We start from the raw sequence: 9,695 nt of genomic DNA, 5'->3' as shown, positions 1-9,695 counted from the left end.
GGAAGGGTAAGAATCCTACCCTCATAGCTTATGGGCTGAGATGTGATGAGTGAGTGAAGCAAGAGCCATCGTTGCTAATGAGCAAAGGCTTATTCACTAGAGTGGGCCACCATGATGCCTAATTAAGTTTCACCAGTAATAACAATCTCCCTCTCAAAAAGTCCCTTAAATCTCTCACAACCCATGCCTAATCATTTTGGATTTATGACAACACATTTTGAAACGAGATTTGATTTCTTTTGGTTTTTTAATATACACGATATTATCTACACTAGAAGTGTGGAGTGAGTTAAGTCTCACAACAAGTTAGCCACAATAATTTGGTTTGAACTCACATTTAGTGAGAATTGAACATAAGATATCTGCTTATAAATGAAGAAGAAAAACACTAAACCATAGTAATAAACACTAGTAACATTTGATTTCTAAATAAAAAAATTAACTACTTTTATAAAAGTGTACAAAATCCTATGATTTTCATTTCTAGACGTGTCTCCACTTCGCACCAAACTATTCAATTTTTATGAAAGTTGTATGTCCCTCTCATCATTCCAAATTTAAACCAAAGGTGAAAAGATGCATAATTGAAGTGAAAAAGATCATGATCTATCAATCAACCAAATGAAAAAGATTACCAACTTTCACACACACACAACCATTCAAGTAAAGTTACCCTCCTTATATCTTAATCATAGCAATTCCAGAGGAGTGCTTGAAAGTAGTTCAACTTTTCCCAATTCATAAATTTCAAAATTGAAACATCATGTGTGGTCGGGTCTCGCCGTACGTGACACCTTTTGGAGAGAAAGTAGGGAATTTTATCACAATATTTTTTTTTGTCAAACAATATATTTTGTTATATTAAATATTAAATTAGTAATTGACGGGATTTTAACCCACACCATCATACAAGGACTTCTCCACAATAATTTACCCAAAGTGTAATTTTCACTTCCTTTCTTTCTATTTCTTCCCCAAACACTACAATTAGTTACAGTACGCTTGAATATGGAGTGCGGCCAACCGAAAAAAAAAAAAAAATATTGTACATGGCTAGTAAGATGCATGGCAGGCACATTGTATAAATTTTGTTTATACAAGTTGAGAACAAGGTTCTAAAAAATGTTAGGCGTTAGTCGGGAGGTGGGCTGGCACCGAGCGCTTAGGCGGATTTAGGTAAATTTCTTGTATATCTTGTAAATAAGTGCATATTGATACTTACAAAAAATTATACTTTTATGAAATCCATGGATAAAATTATAAAAGAATGATAAAATGCAAAAAGAGTATCCAACAAGTCCAAAATTTAAAAACACATTAAGCATATATGCCATATAACCATAATGAGGAGTATTGTAGGATGACAGATGTACAACAAGTTCATAATTTTAAACCACTTAGACTTAGATAGGATTATTTTATTTTATTTTTTAATTTCATTAAAAAAAAAACCGCCTAGAACCGCCTAGCCGTGCCTAGAGCCCATCTGATTTTTCCCACCGATTTGTAAGAAAACGCCTCGGCTCACCATCGCCCAATGCCTAGGCGGCTAGGCATTTTTTTAGAACATTGGTTGAGAAACGAATATAAAGCATGAACCATGCCGTACATATATTGGTGTAGTCTTCTAGACATTATAAAAAATCATGAGAAAATTGGAGAAGTGATCTCTTAACTTTAGCTCAATTGAAGTTTTGGTCCCTAAACTAAAACGTCTTGAGTATTGGTCACTAAACTTGCAACAATGTGAAGCAATAGTCTTTTTTGTTTTTGTTTTTTTTTTTAACAAACGATATTATCTATACTGAAGGGGAGAGGGGTGAGCTGAGTCTCATATTAGGCTGGTAATAATATGGTTCAAATTTATTTTTGACAAGAATCGAACCTAAGACCTCTCACTTACTCGGCAAGGCAATAGTCCTTTTTAGCTAATTTCGTTGGAACCAATACTCATAGCTTTTGAGTTGAGCGACCAAAACTCTAATTGGACCAAACTTCAAGGACTATTGCTCTAATTTTCTAAAAAACTGATAATCATGATAAAAAGGGTATTTTTTTTTTTACAACAATAGGATCTATACTAAGGGTTGCGTTTGTTGCATCGGACTATCTCGGACTGGACTAGCTTCTGGAACTAAGCTGGACTGACTTAATGAAGCGTTTGAAGCAGTGTCGAACTAAAAAGAAGGATAATAACAAACTACAATATTATATTTTTTAATTCATATCTAATAATATTATATTAATTAATTCTATCTTTTTTATTCTAATAAAACTCTCCCTCTCTTTGGAAGCCTCCATCTTTTTCTCCCTCTTTATCTCCTTCATTCTCTCCGTCCCATGCTCTCCTTCCCTTCCCTCTTTTTTCCAATTAATTGCCAAATTTTTTTTAGCAAAACAAAGAATCGAGCTTGGTTTTTCAGGTTTTTGTTTGGTGCAAGATTCCAACTGGAGAGAGCTTTCCAAGTCCGTGGATTCAATCGGAGCCACAAGTCTATGGAGAGGCGGAACCGGCTTGCAGCGATGCCTGGCGAGCTGATCAGTGACGAGTTGGGGAAGTGAGAGATGGCGATGGCTTGGTGGCTTGGATTTCTTGGATTTGTTTCCCCAAACCCAATATTGCGGACTTGGAGATCTTTTGAGATGGAGAAGATGGAGGAGGAGAGAGAGAGTCAGAGAAACGGAAGGCAAGTTATCGCTTAAGCCTAGGGCGAAGCAAAGCAACATAAGGTGAAGCGAAGAACAGAAACGGGACTACGAATCCCCTCGTTTTTGGTGGCTCTTGCTAAGCCCACCTACCGAAGGATTTAGTCGGCACGAGTCCGACTTAATCCCATTAAACACAATCCCAATTTACACCAAACACAGGACTACTGATTCTAGCTAAGTAGTCCAGTCCAGTGAAACTTAAGCCGGTCAAACAAACGCGCCCTAAAGGAGTGTGGGAGTGGACTAAGCTTCACATTGGGCTAGCCATATTAATGTGGTTCGAATTTGCATTTGGTGAGAATCGAACTTAAACCTCTCACTTACAAGTGAAAAATAATACAACTAAACCGTATTATTAAGTGGCCCATGATAAAAAGGTTTTAAAGTTACTTGAATATATACTAATAATTTTGATATTTAAATGTGATGGTATTTTGAGTAAATCTTAATTCTACTCAATTTTCTTACATTTTGACAAGAAGAATGATTGTCTTAGGGTGTAGAATTGTATCCTAGCGCTTAGTCTTTAAATTTCTAACAACAAATTAATTTATTAGGTTTTTAGTCTCTAATTTTGATCCCATTTAGGATTTATCGGGATGTATTGTACATGAAGTTTGATAGACTTTGGATGATTTTTAAATTTAAGTGTATTCAATACATACTTTTAAGGAGTCAACAAAAGTCTCCCTACATTGATTAAAGACTTTTTATGACTTCTAAAAAGTCTATGGAAATCTTGAGGTATTCACTTATGACTTTTTGTGAGTCTATAAAGAATCTAGTGTATTCAAAATTTTACTTATTTTGCCACTTAGTACTATGGTCCAATGATATTCCTCTTCATTTATAAGTGAGAAGTCTTAGGTTCAATTCTCACTAAAGGCGAATTTGAACATTACTATGGCTAGTCCATTGTGAGGTGTAGTCCACTCCCCCACCCCCTTAGTGTAAATATTAACATTTGTTAAAACAAAAAAATCACTTATTTTAAAGGATTTTAAAAATTCATGGATTTTGATGGACTTTTAGTGCTTTTTATAGAATTTTTTTTGTCATAGCAAGTCAAGCCTTTCCTCTAAGATTTTGATGAATTTCATTTTTCTTAATTCTCTGATGATATACTCCACCACCTACTATAATGGAACAACTATCATTATCACCATTTTCAACACCATGTCGCCACTACTACCTTACCATGATCATCTACTCCCCCACCGCGACCATTGTCACCATTAGCTCCACCAACATCATTGTCATGAGCATCATCGTCATTCAAACTATGATCGCCATCCCTAAATCATGACCACCACCTACATCACCATATACCACCGGCATCACCACACCATCACCACCGCCCCCATCCTTACTCCTCTACCACCCTGACAGCACAATTGCCACTTGACACTTCCACCACCATTCTTGCCACTACTGCTGCCACTACCACCTCATAAGGGCACTTTGTCATAGTCCTAATCACCATCTCAATAAAGAAAACTTAAAAAAAAAATAAAAAAAAATAAATAATGCTTATTAATAAATTGGTAATTAGAAAGTCCATTACAATCCATAAAATTTTAAAAATTCTAGCTTCGAACGCTCTAGAATTATGCAAAAGTCTATCATATAACTCAACAAAAGTATATCATTAAAAGTCTACGAAATTTTATGGAATTTATAATAGTTAATAAAAATTTACTAAATTTGTGAAAGTCTATCACTTTTTACTCAACAAAAATCTATATAAATCTTAATACTATACAAAGTTGATAATTTTTAACCTCAAGCCTAAATTGAAGTTATAAAGGAGACCGATCAGATATCCTAAATGAAGTGAGATTTTCTCGAGTAACTAAAATGGACATAACTAAGGACAAAACGTCCTGCGCAGAAAATGCATATTTATGATTTAGGACTTAACTAAAATGGACATAACCCCGTGATTCGGGATTTGCTTCTAGTTTTGATGACAAGAAAATCACATAGAAAACAAACATTATTTTTTCTTTCAACGTGTGATATGTATAGCTCAGATTAGTTCATATGATCCTGTTGGCACCACTTATTTCAATCCAATCATCCATCAAAATCATGCCTCTAAATTTTATCTATTTGCCAAATCTAGTTCTAACTGCTTATGAAGGATCTTGGTGCTTTTTCTCATTTGGTTTTGGTTAACATCGTCACAAAAGGACCTTATTGTTTGAGTTGCTGGAGATCAAGTTTTTTTTTAAAGATCCGTTTCATAGGCTGGTTATTGGCGACACTCTTTCAGCCAGTGGTGGTGGCATTTTTTTAGGGTTTATGTTGTTTTCACTTATGTGAACTTCGTCAGGGACCATGCTTAATTTATATGATTTCGGCTTTCTTGTTGTTAGTGTGACTTTTGCCCATGTTAATTTTGCTCTTGCGTGCGTGTTATTTTTATTTTATAGTTGTTTTGTAAATGTGTTTGATGTACTCTTGCATTTTAGTCATAAAATTAATGTGTTTTGATAAATAAATATTCTAGTGTCACATGTCAGATGTGGTATCAAGAGAAGTTTTGATGACTCTAATATGATGCAAGAATGCAAGAAAAAACTATATAAAGCTCAAATAGTTCATATGTTTTACTCACATTACCATTGTAGTCCCTGTAGTTTTAATTTGGCCAAATTAATGCATATGCTTGCTTCCAATGCATCATTCCATTCTTAAAATCAGAGGCTTATATGCCAAAATGATCATTATGTTTGATTATTTTTTAGTTGTTGCACGTTATCTTTTTGGCCAATTGGCATTTTACTTTTAAATATAGTAGGTATTCTAGCACACATTGGTGTAGACCCCTTTTCTATGTAGACCCGATACTACATAAGACAACAATGTACTTTTAGCTCTTAAATATAACGGTATGTCAAAGCAAATACGTCCGTGGGAAAATTTCAATTAAAATTGGAGGTTCGAAACTTTTACTAGCTTCCGACCAACCCTTTGAGGTTGAATTGAATCTTAGAGATGTTTTTGTTTCACCTTTTACTATACTATAAGTTTTTCTAACTTTAATTTTATAGTTTTCAAATGATAACCACTTTTGCTATTTTGTGAAATGTTTATGCATTTCTCTTCAACTTTACTTATTAGACATAATTGACCAACTTTCCCCGTTAATGGAGTCACTCACAATGAGTTAGTAATAATGTGGCTCAAATTTGCCTCTGCTCGTGAATCGAATCTAAGACCTCTCACTTACAAGTGAAGATGATTACCATTAAACTGTAGTACTAAGTGGCAACACAATGACTAAATCAACTAATACAGTTAAACAATATGGGGGAATCTCTTGTCCACCCACTTGTGATTATTAATGTTTGTACAATCATTATAATCGAAACTTTTCATTCTTTTATTATTATCTAAAAATCATAAAAATCATTCAATTTAGAGATCATTTAATCATTTATGTGTGTTGAATATAAATGGTTTAGTAACAACTACCATTCTCATGATAATGTTTGGACTACACCAGTTTGTTACTATTAGGAGGTTATTCCTTAATATTACAAAACTATTCTGAGTTGGTTAACCCTAACGAAAGCTCAATGGATAAAGGTACTACGTTAATAGCGGAACATGTTCACTTTCAGAATGTAGATATTAAAAATGAAAAATCTCAAATCATAACTTCATACAACGTAAAATTTATTTCTACACATAAATAACCAAAGTTGAGATGAAATTTCTGTATTATATATTAGAGGTTTTACAGTATAACATAAGCAAGCATTTTGATATTTAAGCCTAAAATAAAAAGGGAAGGAAGGAATTCACAATCGACATTCGTGGTTGTGAAAAATAGACAATAATAGAAATTCATGTGGATGTACTTTAAAGACAACTAAAAAGAGTTCATTTCACCTTAGGTCTTTTTTTTTTTGTTTTGTTTTTTTTTTTTGTCAAAGAGTAAATATTATTAGATACGAATTAAAATTTTTACATCAGAAGCTAGAGAATTGAACAACCACTCTAGTTCAAAGCAATCCCACATATGATAGCCTTCCACACGCGCGACATAAGATGCCACCTGATGCGTAGCCCCATTACAGGCACGGGGAGTGAAAAGAAACTCAACCGAACTTAATTGCTACTATAGATGCTGAATATCTCAAAGAATACCTTCAATGACGGCACCCAGTTGCAATACTCCATTTAACATGTCCACCATAACCTTCAAAACTGTTTCCAATTGAATTATCCCAATGCCTTTCTCCACACAAGCCAACAAAGCCGCCTTCATTGCTTCCACCTCTGCTAGCAATCTGGACTCACATAGAATGTTTCCCACACCTCCAGTTCCTTTGAAAATACCAGCAAAATCTCTGGCAACCCACCCAAAGCCAAGCCCCATCATAATTTAATTTAATTGTAAAGTAGGAGTAGCCGAAATTGAAGGAAAGATGAGAAAAAATCGGTTACGGTGGTTTGGACATGTGAAACAAAGGCCTACTAACGATTTGGTTAAAAGATGTGATTATGGGACAGAGGTTCAGGGCCGAAAGGGTATAGGAAGACCTAGGAAGACTTTGGAAGAGACTATAAGAAAAGACTTAGAGTACTTATATCTAACAGAAGACGTGATACAGAACTGAGTGCGATGACGTTCTAGAATTCATATAGCCGACCCCACTTAGTGGGAAAATGCTTTGTTGTTGTTGTTGTTCATTTGAATTATTATATTTTGCTTAAGTACAAACATGGAGATATTAACGAGAAAGGATCCTCGTCAGATCCTCTTTCTGAGGATCTCAGATATTTGTTCAACGTACATCGTGCGGTCAGAAATCAAAGTTTTTTTTATATTTAAAATTGAATATAAACAGTACTTGACGAAAATTGGCTGCAAGATATACGATGAATGTATATGATTTAAGGATCTCCAGAACCCTCACAAAAAAGATCCGGTAAGGGTCCTCACTTAATATTACGTATGAAATGTAATGGAGGGCAACGTATGGAAGTATATGCACATTAATGATAATTTAATGGAGGGCAACGTATGGACGACCCTCATGGAAAAAAAATAGCCATGCTTGGTTGCTAAAAAAAAGTAGCTAGTGAAGCTGAAATAACACAAATTAACAAGTGTAAAAATCATAGTTTTCAATTTTAATTATTCAAACAGGTGTCTATTTGTAATTAATTGTTTAACAGCATTTGCTGCTCTTCTTCGGAGCATGATTAGAAATAAAAAATATGTTGGGGGTATCCATCATTTATGGGTTTTGTTGTATAATAGCCATTAATATTTTAAATTTTTGTTTTTTTTTAACAAGCAATATTATGTACATTAAGGGTAAGGGCAAGCTAAGCCTCATAATGAGCTAACAATAATGTGGTTCAAATTTATCTTTGACGAGAATCGAACCAAAGACCTCTTACCTACAAGTAAAGAGAAACACCAATGAACTGTAGCATTAAGCGACATCAATCTTTTAATTTTAAAATAAAAAATAAAAGAAAAGGAAAACAACAAAAGAACTGCAAACATACGCACATGAAAGATATTTGATTCGTATGAAAGATATTGCGGCGGCTAACTATACCCCGAATCTCGCCACCAATCACTCCTAGACGTGATATATAATATTCAACAAAATAATTGAAAAATAAAAAGAAATTTGAAAGAGTAATATGAAATTAAAGGATAGGGAGATTAATAAAGCAAGCAAGCAGACAAAGCTCTCAATTATCAGGCAGGACCGTGAGATTTCGGAGGGAGATTAATAAAGCAAGCAAGCAGACAAAGCTCTCAATTATCAGGCAGGACCGCGAGATTTCGGAGGCCAGTGCAAAATTTATAAAATGACTCTTATTTAAGATAGTTTTTTTAAAAAAATAGAACAATGTATTGATGTTAGAAAATGATCACTTAAATCAAAATAAACTTTAACATTCACTGATTATAAGTTTACAAACATTATTAATTATAATTAAAAAAACTACAAACATAACCTTTACTAAATAATCAAAAACAATTCAATCTTAAACAACCAAAAATAAAACAAAAATCTTCAAAACTCTAACTTTAAAATTTCATTTGAATATATAATATTATTATATAATAAAGTTGAAAAACTATCGTTTTTTGAGATTTCATTATTGACAATTAGAATATCCTATTGTACTCCATATTTTTATATTGAGTAATGTTAGAAAGATTAAATTTGTAGATAAAATTTTGTAAATTAAACATATGAGTCGATGATTAGTTTATTGGATTATTACTTAAGCAATACTATATATGCTCCATTTCCTATTAAGAACATATTATTTAGTTTATAAATTTAGTCATTCTAGTATTACCTTTTTATATTAAAAAAATTACACTTATAAAGAATGTAATGAGATTTTAAATGCTAACAACAATCATTTTTTAAATATAGAACATCATTACATAATATTATATGGCGAAATTTTGGAGCTCTTTCAAATTTGAAGCCTGTGCTAGATCCCTTTCCACCTAGTTTGGGATCCAGACCATTAAAATTTAATTCAATAGTTACAAACAGAGAGCATCTTTAAAAGTGATAATAACTGTAGCCATTAAATCAAATTCCAACAATCCAAATCCCGAACTAGATGAATTTAATAAAAAGAAATCCGGAGATGATCATTCTTTATGCGACTGCACATTTTGCTCATCCCCAACGCGCCCCCTCTATTCGCAGGCCATTTGGTGCGGTGCGGTGCTATTGTGCTAGTACTAGTACATTTTGCTTCTTGTATTCAGATATATTTAATTATATATTTATTAAATATTTTCTACCTATCTGCTTGATCATCGATATTCCAGAGATCTAAACCGCTCATTTGTGAAAAATAATGTTCGGGAAAGAATCATGCATGCATTCAGGTTGCAGCTAATTACAACAGTGGTCCAACTTGACCAAAGCCATGTATGAACACACATTTTAGCATTTGAGTCACAAAAAGACCCAAAATAT

Source organism: the organism of the source record quoted next, unplaced genomic scaffold, assembly GCF_019419815.1.
Source record: "Pyrus x bretschneideri cultivar Hongxiangsu unplaced genomic scaffold, Pyrus_bretschneideri_v1 Contig104, whole genome shotgun sequence".
Classification (NCBI taxonomy): Eukaryota; Viridiplantae; Streptophyta; class Magnoliopsida; order Rosales; family Rosaceae; genus Pyrus; species Pyrus x bretschneideri.
Note: the sequence above shows the minus strand (reverse complement) of the source record.